Below are 21,246 nucleotides of genomic sequence, written 5' to 3' on the forward strand. Positions count from 1 at the left end.
AGGTAATGCCTTGACAACTTTTTTCTTCTTCTATGGGAATTAATGTAAGTTTTTTTGACAAATTTTATTCTTCTAAAAATTACTTGCATAAAGGTATAACAATGTCTTATATTCTTTTAAATTCTCTCTGAATCTGTATTTTGTATATTTATGTTTCATCTCATTTTTCTTCACGAACTTGGCCATAGATTTTTTTGTATCTTCAAAGAACCAAAATTTTGAACTATTAGTTGAATCTAATATTTTCCTGTTCTATACCTCACTATTTTTTCCTTTACCTTTATTATTTTCTTATTGTGTTTTCATTTTGTTTACTTTGTTGTTCTTTGAATAACTTCTTAAGTTGGAAATTTAACTCATTTATTTTCACTCTTTCGTTTTCACTGATAGAGAGCCATTTAAGGCTATGAATTTTCCTCTAGTCACTGCTTTGAATCTATCCCATTGATTCTCATATAGGTTATTATTTTTTTCCAGAAATTCTGAAATTTCAAGTTATATTTCCCCTCTCTTCAAGAGTTGTTTAATAAAAGGTCTTAAATTTCTATTGAAATAATTTTGGAAGTTTTGTTTTAATAATCCCTTTTAAAATTGTGTGGTTTTGTATGTATTTTTATCAAAGAGTTTTGTTTGTGATATATTTACTATATAGAATTGATCAATGCTCTCTTGGTGATAAAATATATAATCAACATATATTTTTTGGAATTGTCTCCACGCAATTGTTTGAAAAGCATATTTCCTATTTTAAGGGTCTAGTATGATACAGCAGATATAAAGATATATATACACACATCTACTTTACTCTAGAGGTTAATTTACGTTCTTTACATTCATATTTATATGTGTACTTGACCCATCTTTTACCAAGAGCAGTATGTTAAAGTTTTCTATTATTAGTTTGTCTGTATCTATTTCTCCTTGCACCTACAGTTTCTGTTTTATGTGGTTAGTTGTTATTTGATGCATAGTCATAACTGTTAAAGCCTCATTGTGAGTTTCAGCATTAAAAATTCTTGTTTTTGCCCAAATTCTATTGTGTCTAAAATCAGAATTGTAACACCAATTTTGTTCTCATTGTTTCCATTTGCCTAGTATATACTTTGCTCATCCCCTTATTTTTAGTCTTTTTAAAATCAGTATGTTTTACGTCTGTTTTTGTTTTCAGTATGACTTTGGGTTTACTTTATTTGTCACTTTGAAAATAATTTTCATTTAATATATGAGTTAACCCTATTCACCTTTTTTGATGTTAGTCTCAAAACTGTCATATAGTTTTGTGATAATAACTGGTTTCATTATGTCATATTTATGGTTTCTTTCTTTATATGATGACACATTGTAATTATTTTTAAAATTCTTTAGGTATTTTTGGAAAGCTCATGATTTCGTTCTAGTTGTTAATGTATACTTACACCTTTTGTGATACCAGAGTTCTCTACTTTATTCTTGCTTAACCATCCATTATCCTGTCTGTAAATTTAAATAGCATCCTTCGATTTACATCTATTTTCTATGTATTGATTAATAATCTCATTGCACTTTCCTTTTCGTCTCTTCCTTTGTCTGAATGCATACATTCTTATTTTAATGTAGCACAACAATTAAAAATATAAAGTTATTACCATTAGTTCTGTACTACAGATTCTCCAGTTATCTCCCTCTCAGTTGGACAATGCACATCTTCTGGCAGCTGTCTGAGGAGGGCCCTGAGGCACTGAGTTCCCTGTGCTCTTGGGCTCATTTATTGTTGTTCTTGTAAAGCCCTGATACTTGGGAAACAGCTTGGTTTTAAGCATGCATAATTCATGTGACCGTATAAGTCATTTGTTACTTTTTTCTGAAGGTTCCAATAAATACTTTTATTAGACCATGTTTCAAAATTAGTAATTTCTGTTCAATCTTCCCAGAGAAACAGTATCTTCTTTCAATTTATCAGTTGAAGTGTTTTTATTTTTTCTAGAAATTTTACTTGGATTACTATTTTAAATTTTGGTAGTTTTTCTTTATTTTGTGTTACTTCTTCAAGGGCTCCATTTTTTTATATTAAATTTTTTTTCTTTTTTTATTATACTTCAAGTTCTAGGGTACATGTACACAACGTACAGGTTTGTTACATATGTATACATGTGCCATGTTGATGTGCTGCACCCATTAACTCATCATTTACATTAGGTATATCTCCTAATGCTATCCCTCCCCGCTCCCCCAACTCCACAACAGGCCCTGGAGTGTGATGTTCCCCTTCCTGTGTCCAAGTGTTCTCATTGTTCAGTTCCCACCTATGAGTGAGAACATGCAGTGTTTGGTTTTCCGTTATTGCAATAGTTTGCTGAGAATGATGGTTTCCAGCTGCATCCATGTCCCTACAAAGGACATGAACTCATCCTTTTTTATGGCTGCATAGTATTCCATGGTATATATGTGCCACATTTTCTTAATCCAGTCTGTCATTGATGGATATTTCGCTTGGTTCCAAGTCTGTGCTATTGTGAATAGTGCTGCAATAAACATACGTGTGCATGTGTCTTTATAGCAGCATGATTTACAATCCTTTGGGTATATAACCAGTAATGGGATGGCTGGGTCAAATGGTATTTCTAGTTCTAGATCCTTGAAGATTTGAAGGGCTCCATTTATATCTATTTTGGACCATTTTTTTCCTGTCTTCTGTTTCAACCAGTTTCCCTCTGACCAACTTTACTTTTGTTTATTTTATTTTAATCTCCTTCATTCTTATCTGTCTTTCCACAATGTTCTTCATTAAATTTTCTTTTTAATTATTTACCCTAAGGCCCCTAATAATTTTTCTATTCACTTTGGAGATTGTTTTCACCTTTTGCTTCCGTATTTTTCTTGATTTCTATTAACTTTGGTAAATATATGTATTTATATATTATATACGCATGTGTGTATGTACATTATATATATGAAAATTATATATGTTCAGATAATATATACATATATACATATTTGCATATATATACACATACAGATTTTATATATGTATTCAGTTTTAATATATATTCAGACAATGTCTATTCAGGGTATATTTGTGTATATTTAGATAATATACATATAATTATGTTTGGAGTGTTTATTCTGTTAGTTTTCTTTTGTTTCATGATTCCTTTAGGAGGTGAAAGAATTTTCATCAGTGGAAATGTTATAATTTGCATTTTTTAGAGAAGCTTTCTATGAAGTTGCTTTGATTTTTTCCCACTCATAGGTATTTGTGGACAGGATTCCTCGTTCAAAAACCTCTTCTCCATCAGTTTAGTAAACCACAGTTTATTAACTGGTGATGCTGGTATTGGTAAAAGGGAAGAGGTTGGTGTGTTTTTTGTGTCTGCAAATTAGGCACTTCTTCCTACACCTTCTTTCTCTGCCTGACACATCTCTGACAGGTAAAACTCGTTGTCAATATGAATCTTTCCAAGAAGCAGTGTTTCCTGGAAGCTACAAAATCCACTTTTAAATTGCTACCCTGTGGCTACCACAGCCCAACATTTAGCAGATTAGACTCAGCACTGGAGTTTTGTTAGAGTGATTGGTCTACACTTAATTTTAGTTTCTTACTCTCCTCTTTATTTTTCCTGGAATCTCTGAAGCCTCACCTATCCTGTTCTCCAAAGCTAATGGCTTGCCATGGTGATGGACACTCCTTTGGAATTTGGTCTTTATTTCTTTGCTTTTAGGTAATTGAAATGTTTTATATTCTCTACTCTGAGCAATGAGGATGGTGGGGCCATGTGGGACTTAGACTCTTTTGTGATGGTGATATAGTTTCCTGGGAAGGTTTTTGACAAAATTCTAATGCAGGTCATTGTCGTTATCCACTGAAAACAATCCACTCATCCACTCCACCACCTTACAACATTTACTCCTGAGGAGTAGACATTCCCATTGCAATTCCTTTGTAGACAGTCTGCCTTTTCTATTTGGTAGTTACAGTTTTTTGATAATGTGGCTATGAGAATATTTGTTATTATTTGTCATGATTGAGACTTTCTGTGCTTTTTCAAACTGAAGATCCTTGTCTTTTTTCAAAAAATCCTAGAAAAATATTAGTCATCGTATTTTTAAATATTACTTCTTCTGCATTACTTTATTATCTCTTTCTGTACCTTATTTGATACATGTTGGAACTTCAATTTCAATCCCAACCTTTTTTTATCTTGCTAGTAACAAAATTGCAATTTCTTTTTTTTTTTTAACATGTGGGACCATGGTCTTGCCAGTAATGCAGAATCATGGAAAACCATTACATTTCTGTCAGCAGTTACACTAATTTATTATGAGGAATTCATAATGCAGGAAGATTAAAGGGTCACTTATTTCCAAAAGAATCATTTTATATAAGATAATTTCAAGTGTTAGTGGCAGACACTGCATCAGCATTTCTTCAGATCGTACTGAACCTTATCTTCTATAGCTATCCATAAAACAACTCAGGAAAACATCAATTAATACTGTTCATAATCCAAATGACAATATTATGCAAAGTCAGAGATTTGGGGAAATTGTTTTGGATTGGAGACAGCAGATCTTATGTTTTCTCCTTACCCTGCCATTTCCTATTTATACAGCCTTAACACATTCAATTAATTATTTTCTTTGGTTTCTCTAATTCCTAAGTGAGGACAATTATTTCAATAGAATGAATATTATAAGTGCCTGACACAGTGCCTGAAACAAAATATTTTTGAATTTGAAGTACTGCATCTGAAAAAATTAAATAATTGCCCTGTGTGATTCTTTTATTATCTTTAATTCATCAAACTTTTAAAATCCCTACATTGTACTGATGACACTAGGATATGCAAACATTGGCAATGTTAGAACTCTCAGAATTTTAACACCATTGACTGCAATACAGTCATTTCACAAATGAAGAAAATGAAACAAAGTTAGTGGCAGGAAAAAAAAAAAAAAAAAGCAGTGACAAGCCCAGGTTTCCTGAGTTCCTTCCTTGGCATTTTTTCCACTACCCTACACTGCCCCAACCATGCTGGCTGTGATGGTTAATACTGCGTGTCAACTTGATTGGATTGAAGGATACAAAATATTGATCCTAGGTATGTCTGTTGAGGGTGTTGCCAAAGTAGGTTAACATTTGAGTCAGTGGGCTGGGAAAGGCAGACCTACCCTTAATCTGGGTGGCCACTGTCTAATCAGCTGCCAGTGTGGCAAGAAAGCAGGCAGAAAAACGTGAGGAGACTAGACTGACTTGACCTTCCAGCTTAAACCCTTCTCCCATGCTGAATGATTCCTGCCCTCGAACATCAGACTTCAACTTCTTCAGCTTTGGGATTTGGACTGGCTTCCTTGCTCCTCAGCTTGCAGATGGCCTATTGTAAGACCTTATGATCGTGTGAGTTAATACTCCTTAATAAACTCTCATATATATATATATGTGTGTGTGTGTATATATGTATGTATATATATGTGTATATATGTATGTGTGTATATATATATATACGTGTATATATATATCCTATTAGTTCTGTCTCTCTAGAGAACCCTGACTAATACAGATTTTGGTACCAGGAGTGGTTCTAGAGGAACAGAATATTAAGGATGGAGTTCTTTCATTGTTTTTGGGTTCCTGGATTTGGCCGCTTAATACGATTAGACCCCAAAATGCTAAGGACTCTACTTCCAATAGTATGGAGAACACTGATAGTCCTTGTTGTGAACTGTTTATAGTTATGCAAAATGAATGCATTTGACACACCTGATTCAATGCTTATGAGAAGCAAGGAGTTTAGTGACTATACATAATACCTTTGACTATATGTGGAGAACCAAGGAACATAATGAAGCTGGTTGGTTGCTCCTCAGTTCACTGGACAATGTGTTGAAAGAAAATGATGAACTCAGGGATTCTAACTCTCAGGTTCAAAAACAGATACTGAGCTTCAAATCTGCTAAGATTGCCCTGAGTGAGAGTCTTATTTCCTGTAGAGAAAGAGCTGAAATTGTGGCAAAAGAGACACAAACTCTTATCATGCAAGTGGCTGACCTGCAATGAAAGGTGCATGCACAGCCTTGCCAGGTGTCTACTGTTAAAGTGAGGGCATTGATTGGAAAAGAATGGGACCCTGCAACTTGGAATGGGGATGTGTGGGAGGATCATGATGAAGCTGGGGACACTGAGTTTGTGAACTCTGATGAATCTTTTTTGCCAGAAGGAACAGCTTCCCCATCCCCAGTAGTGGCAACATCCCCTCTCCAACCCAGGCTGCCATCAGCCTTTCCATCTTTGTTGGGGAAGATAAACCCTGCATTGCCTGAGGCAACAGTGTGGTCCTCCCCTGAGAGAGCTGCCAGGCAAGATAATGTTGACTGTCCTCAGGAGCCACCCCCAACACCCCGTTTGCTTCTAAACCTAACACTAGACTAAAGTCCTGGCAGGCACCTAGAGGTGAGGTTGAGAGTGTGCCCATGAAGGGGTGTGCTACACTTGAAAAGAACTGCTTGAGTTCTCTAATTTATATAAACAGAAACCTAGAGAAAGGGCATGGGAATGGATATTAAGGATGTGGGATAATGGTGGAAGTAACATAGAGTTGGATCAGGCTGAATTTATTGATTTGGGCCCATTAAGTAGGGATTCTGCATTTAATGTTGTAGCTTGGAGAGTTTAAAAAGGCTCTAATAGTTTATTTGCTTGGTTAGCTGAAATATGGATTAAAAAATGGCCCACTGTGAACAGGCTAGAAATGTCTGATCTCCCTTGGTTTAATGTAGAGGAAGGGATTCAAAGGTTAGGGAGATTGGGATGGTGGAGTAGATTAGTCACTTTAGACCTACTCATCCCAGCTGGAAGGGTCCAGAAGCTATACGCTTGGCCAATGCCTTACAAAATAGATTTGTGAAGACAGCACCTGCATCTTTGAAGAGCCCTGTAATTGCTTTTCTCTGTATGTCAGATCTAACAGGGAGAACCACAGTCACTCAACTACAAAATTTAAATACAATGGAAATACTGGTTCCCGAGTTGGCAGGGAGCAAGTGGCAGCACTCAACCATCAAAGGTAAAGTGGGCATAGCTACCTTAATGGACAGCAAAGGCAAATCAGCAATCAGAATAGTCTGACTCATGTGGAGCTCTGACATTGGCTAATTAATGATGGTGTTCCTATAACTGAAATTGATAGGAAGTCTACTGCATTCCTACTTAATTTATGTAATCAGAAAACTTCCAGGTTGAATGGACAAAAGACTAATTTGAATTATAAAAACAGAGAATCATGGCCCCTCAATCAGTTTCCAGACTTAAGCCAGTTTATATACCCAGAACCCCTTGAATGAAAGGAAGCTGGATCTCCTTGAGGAAGGACCTACTACACTACTGACATTTTATGCTGTTAATCTTTCTCTCATCCTTCCCCAAGGAGACCTCCGGTCTTTTACCAGGGTAACTGTGCACTGGGGAAAGAGAAATGATCAGACACTTTGGGGACAACTAGACAATGGCCTGAGCTGACATTGATTCCTAAGGACCCAAAACATCCTTGTGGTCCTCCAGTTGAAGTAAGTGTTTATGGAAGTCAGGTAATTAATGGAGTTTTAGCTCAGGTCCGACTTACAGTGGGTCCATGTGGTCATTTCCCCAGTGCCAGAATGCATAATTGGCATAGACATACTTAGCAGCTGGTAGAAACCCCACACCAACCCCGAATAGGTACTCACCTTAAAAACCTAGTGTTTCAGGCTGGGTGCAGTGGCTCACACCTGTAATCCCAGCACTCTGGGAGGCCAAGGTGGGTGGATCACTTGAGGTCAGGAGTTAGAGACCACTCTGGCCAACATGGTGAAACCCTGTCTCTATTAAAAATACAAAAATTACCTGGGCATGGTGGTGCACACCTGTAATCCCAGCTACTGAGGAGGCTGATGCAGGAGAATCACTTGAACTCAGGAGGTGGGGGTTGCAGTGATCCAAGATCCCACCACTGCACTCCAGCCTGAGCAACAGAGTGAGACTCTGTCTTGAAAAAAAAAAAAATGCACAAAAACCTAGTGTTTCAAAGTGGTTTTCCATGTGTTATATTTTAAATATCAAATGGGTTTAATTATTCTGTTATCCTGATTTGCTTTATGAAATTCATGTAGGAAACATCTATAAATGCTTAGTGGGTCCCCAAATAAATATATGCCAAATTAGGAAGTATTCATCCTCATTAGCAAGAGCTGCCTATATAAATTCAACAAAAAAGGAAAGCCAGCAGATCTCCATTACATTTAAGATGGAATATATTTATTTTTTATTTTATTGAGTCAAACTCACTGTTGCTATCAATATCCTGCTTTACTTTGAAACAGCAGCATTATTTTGAAAATAGCACAGATTCTGCTAGAATCTTCAAGCTAGAATGTGGAGGAGCCAAGGACATGAAATGAGAATAGCTCTGTTCTTGTTTGCCAGAACATTTCCAATTTTTACTATTATTCCTTTTCCTGGTTTAGAATCTCTTGTGCAGTTCTCCTCTCATTCCAAAACGGATACTCCACAAATAGAAAATTAATGGGAAATAGATAAGAACCTGGTAATTTTATGACTGTTAGGTGTAATATTAGAAGCCTATAATTTAAAGCAATCACTGACTAAGCTTTCTAATTCATAAAGAACAGGAAAAGAAAAGAGTGCATTTGTACTGATGAAATCTTTTTTAGTGCTCATTTGCTGTTATCGATAGACGACAGATTTCTGTTGTAAATATATGTCTTAACTATTAAAATATGCATGTATATTTAGTTAAGAATTAGTCATTAGTATAAAACTAGGACACATAGAGAGCAAAATGCCACAATATTGTAATGTAATTATAATATTGTAACCAAAGTTGCTTGGAATTTTAGATTTTTTCTGATCAGGAATGGTGCCAAAATGCTGTTTTGTTTGACCTTCATATGCACTATACCTAATTCATTTTGTAGCAGGATCTTGTCTCTGACTTCTGCTATAAAATGTTTCTCTTATTCTCAATTCTGGAGGATGAAGGGCATTTAACAAAAGCTCCAGGGAGACGATTTAAACTAATCCTGTCTTCCACAAGCCAGGCCAGCCGACTCTAGCACAGAATGTCAATATACTAGTTTATAATAATAATAAAACAGACAATTTTTAAATGACCAGCATACCTATACTTTATCTCCAAGGAACTCTATTACTCTGAAACAGACAAGAGGCAGAATTGAGCGTATTACTCAATACATACAAATGATAATTAACAAACATTGTGTTTTTGAAGATAATAAATAAACATAAATGTATATCTTTAAAGGGCATTTTTAAACATGCTCATAAAAACATTGCCATATAAAAAGAGAAACTGTAAGATATATGGGTGTTAAAGTTCTTGATTGGACACACTGAAATGTAAACAGCAGACTGTTGTAAAAAAAAAATAGCTTCATTAAAAATAAAGTATCTGAAAATCAAATAAAAAGAAGTTTCTAAATTGTATGGAATTTCAGTAAAGATTAACCTAAAGCAAAAAAAATATACGTATATAGTATTTTTCTCTTTATCTTTCCTATTTTTCCAGCATCTCTGTCACCAAAGCCATGTAGGACATTGTATTTTGAGAAGTTTGACACAGAACTACAACAATACGTTTTCCTTAAATTTGAGTATTCTTAGTATCTTACTGACATATTACCATCAGAAAAGTCCCTGAGCAACCAAGAAGTTGAATCAAAAGTCATTTATATAATTAAATAGAAATTAGTACTCTGGAAAAAACACAAATACCTAGAACATACTGAAATACAGTTTATCGAATAATATATCTTTGCCTCACTGATTTGAAGCACCATTTGAATATATATTTCACTCCTTATATGTCTAAATCTTCATGAACCCATAGTGTTTTGCATATGTGTCTTCCTAGTGCATCTTCAGAACTGTGTAGGAACAAGGCTGCCTTACAGCTACACTGGGGCAGCCGTATGAGTACTCCTGGGGCTGCCTAGACATCTGTTCCTGATCCTTGGCCAAAATAAGGATGAGACGGGAGGGGCAATGAGTTACAATGTGCTGTTCAACGTCTGAAAATTTCCTGGAGATGTGCAGTGTTGGCTTCTTTACCTCATTTAGGAATAAACTAATAGGTGATTTTCACCTACTTTAATTGGTGACACATTCTAGCATTAGCTGCATGTCCAGCAGGATATGAAAGATGCCTCAGGATTCTTCTTCCTGAACTTCCTGGTGTCTACTTCTAGACTATAGATATTGCACTGGGTTCTATTTCTCAGCAGTTTGTGAAGCAAATCCTGTGAAAGTGAGAAAGGATGGAGGCTTGGGTGACAGCTGCACCTGAACAAGTTTGAACCACTTTATGATTATGATTACTTGTACTTCATCCTATTTGTTGCATTCTTTTTTTTTTTTTTTTGAGATGGAGTCTCACTCTGTTGCCCAGGCTGGAGTGCAGTGGTGCAATCTCGGCTCACTGCAAGCTGTGCCTCCCGGGTTCATGCCATTCTCCTGCCTCAGCCTCCCAAGTAGCTGGGACTACAGGCGTCCACCACCGTGCCTGGCTACTTTTTTGTATTTTTACTGGAGACGGGGGTTTCACCGTGTTAGCCAGCATGGTCTCGATCTCCTGACCTCGTGATCTGCCCGCCTCAGCCTCCCAAAGTGCTCGGATTACAGGCGTGAGTCACCGCGCCTGGCTGTTTGTTGTATTCTTTATCATTATGTGTGTGAGTGCTCCCTCTGGAGTTTGTGAGTCCTTTCAATTATCCTACCCTGAGTACCCCATGCAATGTTTTATAAGGTTGTGGCCCTATTATTAATTTACAATAAACAACTTTCTTCTCATGTACTTCCACATGATGTACTTCAGAAACAGACAGGTCAAATTCTGAAAGGAAAAGCATTAAGACGTTGTTTGGAATTTTGCTAAATATGTAGATAAAATTATTGAGTCAGAATCAACAAGTTTACATTTCTCCCCTCCTTGCATGCCTTTCTGTTCAAAGGAGAATAAGCACATACACAAGCATGAACAAGAAAAGCAATACAACAGGGCATGCATACAAGTAAGAATATGGAGAGGGAAATGCTGGCAGTTACAAAGACTGGAAATTTTCAGAGAAATTGAAATCCTAAATAGACCAGTAATGATTTTCAAAGTTGAATCAGTAATTTAAAAACCTACCAACAAAGAAAGACCTGGACCAGAAAGACCATGGCCAAATTCTCCCAGACATACAAAGAGCTGTTACCAATCCTACTGAAAGTATTACAAAAAATCAAGGAGGAGAGACTCTTTCCTAACTCATTTTATAAGGCCAGTCTCATTCTGTTACCAAAACCTGGCAGAGGCACGACGAAAAAAAGTGAACTTCAGGCCAATATCCCTAATGAATACAGATGTAAAAATCCTCAACAAAATACTAGCAGACTAAACCCAGCAGCACATCAAAAAGCTAATCCACCATGATCAAGTAGGCTTTATTCCTGGAATGCAAGGCTGGTTCAACATATGAAAACCAATAAATGTGATTCATCACACAAACAGAACTAAAATCATAAACCACATGATCTCTCAATAGATGGAGAAAAGGCTTTTAATAAAATTCAACATCTCTTCATGTTAAAAACCTTCAACAAACTAGACACTGGAAGAACATACCTCAAAATAAGAAAAGCCATCTAAAACAAACCCACAGACAACATCATACTGAATGGGCAAAAGCTGGAAGCATTCCCCTTGAGAACCGGAACAAGACAAGGATACCCTCTGTTGCCACTCCCAGGGAACATAGTACTGAAAGTCCTAACCAGAGCAATCAGGCAAGAGAAAGAAATAGAAGGCACCCAAATAGGAAGAGATGAAGTCAAACCACCTCTCTTCACAGATAATAAGATTCTATATGTAGAAAACCCCTGAGTCTCTGTCCAAAAGCTCCTGGGACTAATAAACAACTTCAGTAAATTTTCAGGATACAAAATCAATGTAAAAAAATAGTAGCATTTCTGTACACCAATAACATCCAAGCTGAGAAACAAATCAAGAATGCAATGCCATTAACAATAACCAGAAGAAGAATAAAATACCTAAAAATATAACCAACCATAAAGGTAAGTAAAAAAAGGTCTCTACAATAAGAATTATAAAACACTGTTGAAAGAAATCAGAGACAACACAAAGCAATGGAAAAGCATTCCATACTCAAGGATAGGAAGAATCAATATTGTAAAAACGGCTGTAATGCTCAAAGCACTTTGCAGATTCAGTGCTATTCCTATCAAACTACCAATGTCATTTTTCACAGAACTAGAAACAACCATTCTAAAAGTGACATGGAATCAAAAAAGCCCAAATAGCTAAAGCAACCCTAAGCAAAAAGAACAAAGCCAGAGCCATCACACTGCCTGATTTCCAACTATACTACATGGCTACAGTAACTAAAACAGCATGCGACTGGTACAAAAACAAACAGGTAGACCAATGTAACACATTCAGGAAACCAGAGATAAAGCCATACACCTACAACCAGCTGATCTTCAACAAGGTGGACAAAAACAAGCAATGGGAAAATGACTCCTAAATTAATAAATGGTGCTGGGAGAACTGGCTGGCCATATGCAGAAGATGGAAACTGGACCCCTTCCTTTCACCATATACAAAATTCAACTCAAGATGGATTAAAGACTTAAATGTAAAACCTAATACTATAAAAACCTAGAAGAAAACCTAGGAAATACCATTCTAGACATAAAATCATAGGCAATGATTTTATGACTAAGTCTCCAAAAGCAACTGCAACAGAAACAAAAATTTACAAGTGAGACCTAATTAAACTAAAGAGCTTCTGCACAACAGAAGAAACTATCAACAGAGTAAAGAGACAACCTACAGAACAGGATTAAATGTTCACAAACTATACATCCAACAAATGAATCTGTAAGGAACTTAAATCAACAAACAAAAATTAAACAATCTCATTTTAAAAAATGGGCAAAGAACATAAATAGACCTCTCAAAAGAAGGCATATATGCAGCCAGTAAGCATATGAAAACCTTCCCAACATCACTAATCACTAGAGAAACGCAAATCAAAACCACAGTGAAGCACTATCTTACACCAGTCAGAATGGCTATTATTGAAAACCCCAAAATAACAGATGTTAGTCAGCAAGGTTGCAAAGAAAAGGGAACACTTATATACTGCCAGTGGGAGTATAAATTAGTTCAGCCACTGTGGAAAACAGTTTTGGGATTTCTCAAAGAACTTAAAACAGAACTGTCATTCAACCCAGTAACCCCATTACTGGGTATGTACCCAAAGGAATATAAACTGTTTTACAATAAAGCATAAAGACACACACTTGTATGTTCACTGAAACACTATTCACAATAGCAAAGATATGGAATCAACTAAGATGCCCACCAACAGTGGACTGGATAAAGAGAATGTGGTATACATGCACAAAGGAATACTATACAGCCATAAAAGAGAATGAAATTACATCCTTTGCAGCAACATGGATGCAGCTGGAGGCCATTATCCTAAGCAAATTAAAGCAGGAACAGAAAATCAAATACCACATGTTCTCACTTATAAGTGACAGCTAAACATTGAGAACAAATGGACACTAGGAGAGGAATGACACACACCAGGGCCTATTTGGGGCTGGAGTGGGGGCGGGGCAGGGGCAAAAAACTACCTATCAGGTACTATGCTCACTACCTAGGTGATAAAATCATTTATACACCAAACCCCAGTGATAGACAATCTACCCATGTAACAAACCTGCACATGTATCCCCCTGAAACTAAAATAAAAGTTGGAGAAATAAAAAAGAGATGGGTGGTTTTAAGGAGGCTGCTAGATTATTTTAAAAGCTAACATTTATTAAATGCTTACTACATGCCTGAAACTTTCTAACACCGCAGGAATTACTTGTTTAATCTTTACAACAATATATGGGGTATGACTAGATGATAGATAGATAGATAGATAGATAGATAGATAGATAGATAGATAGATAGACAGACAGATTGATACTTATTTTTAGACAAGAAAGTTGATGTCTGAGAAGGTAAGTAACTTGCTCAAGGTCTGTGAGCAAAGGTAGGATTTAGACTCAGAGAATGTATCTCCAGAGCTGGAGTTCTTAGCTATTACTCTAGAATTCCAACCAAATTAGCTAATAGTAGCCTGGGACATGCAAAGTTAGCATGAAGTAATTAACAACCAAGACCCCTCATCTGTTGCACCCCCACTTGCTTGTGCTGTTCATGGGAGGAGCAAGATTTCTCTATGAAATGATTTATTGTTCAACAGGCAGTAGAGAGTGATTCAAAGCAAAGACAAGTTTTAAGTCAACGTTCCCCATCAGGACATAACCCTACATCACACACCAGGACATAACCCTACATCACACACTCTGCTGAGTACCACGTGACAGAGAATACAGAGAATAAATCAGCTCCATTCAGGGAACTCAGCACTGAGACAGGACCTGAAGCCCCCCCACTGTCTAGGAGAGCTGCTTTAGGGTGACTGTTGCGTACCCAGCCCTTTCAGCACATATTAGTGTATTAATCCGTTCTCACACCACTATAAAGAACTTCCCTGAGACTGGGTAATTTATAAAGGAAAGCAGTTTAATTGACTCACAGTTCTGCATGGCTGGCGTGGCCTCAGGAAACTTACAATCATGGTGGAAGGCGAAGAAGACACCTTCTTCACAAGGCAGCAGGAGAGAGAGAAGAGAAAGCCAAGGGGGAATCATCATGGATCGTGGATTGGATTGAATCATGGGTGTGGTTTCCCCCATGCTGTTCTCATGACAGTGAGTGAGTTTTCATGAGATCTGGTGGTCCCTTATAGAACCATCACCTCCCTCCCTCAACACATGGGGATTACAGATCCCTCCATCCACATGTGGGGATTACAATTTGAGATGAGATTTGGATGGGGACACAGAGCCAAACCGTATCAATTAGAATACAAACACCTTGACAGAAAACAGCTGCTAAAACGGCATATCTAAGGGATTTTGAATATGCACCTAGGCAAAGGCTAGAGGTGTTCTGAAGTCTATAAGGGCCCTGAAACTTCAGTGCATTGAGCAAGTGCAGGATGGCATAGGGAAAGATCAGGGGAACATGAAAGAGACTTAACTGGACCAGAAGGATGATTTTCCTGCATCAGTCAGGCAGAAACTGAGGAAAAGCAATGACTCATGCATTATTATTAGGAGCAGGTGCACTCAGGCATATCTAACATCTGTAAAGAGACACCTCTGTCATTCTTAATCCAGAAAACAGGTTGTATCATGTTCAAAAGTGCTTTCTTTTCTTCAGGGGAAATCAGGCCTCCTCACATTTTTTAAAATGGTCTGGACTGGATAGACTCTGCCTGTATAATTACAGTCAAAAGGTCAAAATTGTAGTGTCTCTGGTAGATAAGTCCAAGTTTTTATAGACAGTTGCTCTATTCAGGCTAGACTGAATATCCCCAGCCAAAACCTTTACTACTCAAAGATTTAAACAAGCACCAGCCACAGGCAAAGGTAAGCTGCTTTGTAACTCAGCAAACTGGTCCAAGTGTTCTCATCTCTGCTTCTGGAATCCAGATTTCTCGGGTTTAGAGAAGTCCTAATTAGCTGAACTTAATAACATTTACACAAATCTCCACTGCTGTGTAAGCCTCTTACAGCCTGAGGACAGAACATAATCTTACGTAATCACTAATCTTATCCTACAATGGGCCTCCATCTCATTAGATGCAACTGCCCTGTATTGGTGGCCTGGCAGAAGGCAGGCACTTGCTCTGTGTGCATATGCCAGCCAGAGCCTGAATTGTGCGAGCTGGTGGAAAGATGCTTTGGGAGAACAACATATAGAACCACTCCTATAATTCTCTCCCAGACTCAGTCACATAGGCCAGGATTATTTACTGAGGAGTAAGATTTGGACCCATTTTCCCCTTGACTTACTTGTAAATACTCTGGATGTCTTCAGAGATTCTTTCTGTCTACACCTTCCTGGACATCTTGACTTGCTGTGATCCACCACCTGTGTCATCAGGATTCAGTGGCTTTGATGCCATATGGGGAGCTTGGGCCGAGGCATGACTAGGATTCTGGTCTCCTGCACCGAATGTGTACAGGTGTTCCAGTCCAAGCCTCCAGCTTAGAGGAACATATCCACAATTTACCAAGCCCAGCACTTCCCATTCTGTAGACTATAAGGGCCATAGACAAAGAGATACAAGTTTACAAAAGTATTTTCCATCCTTATGAATATCATAAGGTATTTCTGGCATTCACTTTATTCCAAAAGAGAATCTCATTAGAACATTCCTTACTTTTATTTAATGAGGTCAAAAAGGAAAGCAGAATGGGCCTCATTTTTCTGATAAATTTCTACATCAAACAGTCAGAGGACTAGAAAGAGCCTCAACTCTACTCAGTCCCCTTGCAGCCATGGGAGCCCCAAGGCAGGCCCGATGACCCCACCCACCATCGCTGCACTGTGGCAGAAGTAATGGTGTGTCACTTTGGAAATTATGTTATAGAAGACATTGTGATTCCATCTTCTCTCTTTCTGTCTCTCTCTTTCACACAGACACACACATGCACGCACACACACACACATACACACACACACACACACATCTTTTCTCAGATCACTCATTCTAGGGGAAGCCAGAAGCCAGGTGATGAGCAACCCTACCCGCATGGACAGCCCCACAGACTAAGGAACTGTGGCTCCTGCCAATAGCCCTGGGATCTTCCAGCCCCCTCAGGTCTTCGGGTGACTGAAGTCTCAGCCAACAGCTTGCCTGTTCACGAGAAACTGAGCCAGAAGCGCCCAGCTATACAAAGAACCCCACCCTCACAAAATGTGAGAGATAATTCACGGGCATTGTCTTCAGCTGCTAGGTTTTAGAGCAATGAGGTAGCAACAGACACCTCATACACTAGGCTTACGGGGAGTATAAGCAAGCCATCATCACACTCCATGTCATGCAGTATTTGCCCAATTAACTTTGCCACTTTGATCTCCTTCACTCATTGTTCCCTGCCCAAATCCAAGAGTTCTGGGGGCCAAAGCATTAATGAGTATGAACAGTTGGTATTCTCCAGACACCTAAGATTACCTGGCAAAATGTATGGAATTGCCATATTCAATTTTTCTTTCCAATTTATATGTTTCTATAAATAGGATACCTTGCTTTTCAAAACAACCCAGCATTTGAACAGGTTTTAGTTAAGTGCAACAGAACAGAATCAAAAAGACTGAAATTCTGCTGCTTAAATATAATTCCAGCAACAGTAATTCCTAGATTGATGATGATATGGAACTAGCCTTAAGATTTAAGGAGAACTGCTAGACTGTATTGTAGCTTATTCCTCTGGTGTAGAAAATACTAGCTAAGAGCCTTCCCCCAGAGGGTTGCATCTCACTCAAGTTATTAGTTAAGCTTATTCCTACTTTTGATATTCTCTGCTACGAAAACTAAAAGGATAAGCCAAGGTCTGAGAATTGAGGATAAACTAAAACCAGAATTAACTCTTCAGTCAAGAGCTAACTCTTCTTCTCCCTCTTAAGAATATAAAACAAAATAAAATATAGCCAAAATGCTTAAAATTAACCCTGTGCCGTAAGACATGGCAGTGCTGGCCTGCCGCAACTAGAATGGCTTCAATGTGGCCATGTGGGGCTGCGTCTCTCAGCCAGGGTCTGTGTGGCTGCTTCTCTTTCACTTCTGCTCCTAGATGATGCCATGTGAATGTTCTAATTATAAAATCTATGTAGGTCAGCACGCATTAAAACCCTTGTCTTTCTGGCTGGCCAGCATGTTCATTCTGTCACAGAAAAGAGATCAGACTAATTTGACCAGTCTTATTTTTCACAAAACTATAACATTTTTGGAGGCTTTTAAACTCAATACTGATGTTTACAGACACAAAATTTTATCAATTTTTGACATTATAAATATATAAAATCTAAGATAGCAAAAGGTGGGGCAAAGAAGGTGCTTTTATGGAATGAATATAATGACCACATGATTTTTAAGAATTTTTCATTTTTATGCCTGGACTAGAAACAAAAGTTATTTTATATACAGATGATAGAGTTTTCTCCTCAAAGTGTGATGGGCTATATTAGAATCACCAGCATCATATCCTTCTTAAGAGAAAAAAATAATAATAACAGCAAGAACGTGTTTTTCTAGGCCCCTCTGTTTTCTATGGTGACTAACAATTTCATCTTCAGAAAGTGCCTATGATTTGTAGGGTCTATACTATTTCAGAACCTCAGCACATACTCACTACAGTTGGCCCTTGAGCAATGTGGAGTTAGGGATGCCAACCTCCCACACGCCGTCAAAAATTTGTATATAAGTTTTGATTCCCCCAAAAGTTAACTATTAACAGCCTACTGTTGACTGGAAGCTTTGCCTTTAACATAAACAGTAAATTAATACATATTTTATATGTTACATGTATTTTATACTATATTCTTACCATAAAGCACACTGGAGTAAAGAACAGGTTTTAAAAGTCATAAGGAAGAGAAAAGTATTTGCTATTCATGAAGTGAAGGTGTATCATCACAAAGGTCTTTATCCTTGTCATCCTCACGTTGAGCAGCCTGAAGAGGAGGTGTTGGTTTCGCTGCGTCAGGAGTGGCAGGGGCAGAAGACACTCTGAATATAATTGTGCCCGTGCAATTCAAACTTATGTTGTTCAAGTGTTGACTGTATCTTAAAGCTACTAAAATAAACTTGTGAGTTGCTGGCTCTGTGGCCACTGTGCTGTTTACTATACAAAGCAATCTCAGTCTGTACCTCACACAGTTGTTCTATTCTAATGTTCCTTATTTAAAATCAGATAATCCCAGTATCTTTTCAGAAATGCAACCATTGAATGAACTGTGGACTACTTCATGTCTTAGGATTTTCCATATCTTTGAGCCCCTGTGGCTTCACGTCAACCAAATTTTGCCAGGCTCATGCCCCTCATCTCTGCTTCATTTCAGAAACTCACTGAGTCAGTGGCATGATTATCAGCTTTGGTGAGCTGGTGGAAATGAAGATGGTAAGGCATGTAATGTATGAATTAGGAAACCATCAGATATTAGATACTTCGTACGTGATAGCTAAGCAATGAAAAAATAATACCTTCACAGAGGAAGTTGGAAATTGACAGGAAAAATCATACACAATAGGTCCTCAAATAATGTTATTTCTTCAACATCCTTTTGTTATAACATTGATGATAAAAGAAATCTATTCTTGGCTGGGGCCACTGTATGGAGTGAACACATTCTCCCCAGGTCTGTGTGGGATTTCCTCCAGGTACTCTGGTTTCCTTCCACATCCCAAAGATGTGCCCATGAGGTGAATTTGCAAATCTACGTGGTCCCTGCCGGGCACAGGGAGGGTGTATGTGGGTGGCCCTATGCTGCTGAGATAAGTTCTGGCCACCTATGACCCTGAATTGGAATAGGCAGGCTGAAAAATGAATGGATGAATGAAGACAAACTATTGTCAATGAAAATTCGTAGAAAGTATATGATAATCCAACAAATGCATGGTAATAAATGATCGTGTGGTGATCCTGACATGTTTGTGATTGTTAGCTTTTGAACTGTGTGGTGGTGGGTGCTTCTTATGAATTTTGATTTACAAACATTTATTCTTTGATGTAACCCACCACCACTGTGACTGCTGTCACCCACTGCTTCACAGAAAATGAAAGTGCTAAGTATCTTGCTTATTTTTATTAATTTCTCTTAAATGTATGCATAGGTTACAGGTATGTTAATGTCTAATATTGGAAGTGTTCGGGGTTTTACTTCGAAGTTTGGTGAAGTTTTGTACCCAGGAATATGCTGCAAAAACTTAATTCTTGTTGGTAAAAATTAGCCTATGATAAATTGGTTTGTTCTATGTGGCTTTGCTTACAGTTGCAGTTCCAAGAACCTATTGACAGCATTAAATGAGGTCTTACTGTATGTACTTACTGTTTTCCCAAGGTAAATGATACCAGATTTTTGGACCCACTATCAACTACCTTTGTTGTGTTAGAAAACCCACTTCACGTCGCTGAAAACCATCTTCCTCATTTTTGCAGTGCTGTCAGTCCATTTGCTCTCTAAAACATGTGTAATGGTTTCTACAGACAGGTCTGAGAGCTGACAAATGATGGATAATCTATCTCTGGTCTTTTTATGGAAGAAAAGCAGCAGTGAACCACTTTTCTCCCACATTTTAGTGCTCCCTGCTTCATGCCCTGCCATTTCCATAAAGATCTACCTCGCTGGCCCAGAACTAAGCTTGGCCCACCATGACATTATTAATATTAAAACAGACTCTCCTCCAATTAGCGAAGCACATTGACAAAGCATTTGTGGGGCTGCTCCATGGCATTGCATCAAAAATCCTATCTATGCAAATTTACGAACTGCAGATTGACAAGACACTTGGTCTAACAGGTTCCTTATTTGTGTCCAGGAGCAGCTGGCTGATAAGGTGCATTGTCAAAGCTCCATTGAGATGCCTCAGGCTCCTCCAGGTGGGCAGCTTTTGTTTTTCTATGGAGCACCACACACAGAGGAGTAATGAGTGATCTGAAGCGAACCAAGTGGGGTCACGTTCGCCACAACCTGGCTCTGTCAACCAGCTGCTAAAACCATGGGTTGCATGTCACTCCTAGCACAAAGCAAACTGGATGGGCCTCTTGGCTGTGCATCATCTGGAGTCCTCAAATGAAGGGTGACGATGAGAACATGAGGCCGTGCTCTGCAGTGTCCAACCTCTACAGGTGTACCATCACCACGCAATTCAATAAAGTCTTTTGCATAAAAAAAACATATGAAGATGACGTTGGGAGTGTTGTGGTTGGTGATATACAAAGGTGAAATGGGCCAGGCACAGTGGCTCATGCCTGTAATCTCAGCACTCTGGGAGGCCAAGGCAGGCAGATCATCTGAGTTCAGGAGTTTGAGACCAGCCTGGCCAACAGGCAATATCCTATCTCTACTAAAAATACAAAGATTAGCTAGACATGTTGGTGCACACCAGTAGTCCCAGCTACTTGGAAAGCAGAGGCAGGAGAATCGCTTGAACCTAGGAGGCAGAAGTTGCAGTGAGTCAAGATCGCACTGTTGAACTCCAGCCTGGGTGACAGAGTGAGACTCTATCTCAAAAAAAAAAAAAAAAAAAAAAAGATGTAATAGAAACTAACATCTATCAGTT

The sequence above is a fragment of the Papio anubis genome, chromosome 6 (assembly GCF_008728515.1).
Source record: "Papio anubis isolate 15944 chromosome 6, Panubis1.0, whole genome shotgun sequence".
Lineage (NCBI taxonomy): Eukaryota > Metazoa > Chordata > Mammalia > Primates > Cercopithecidae > Papio > Papio anubis.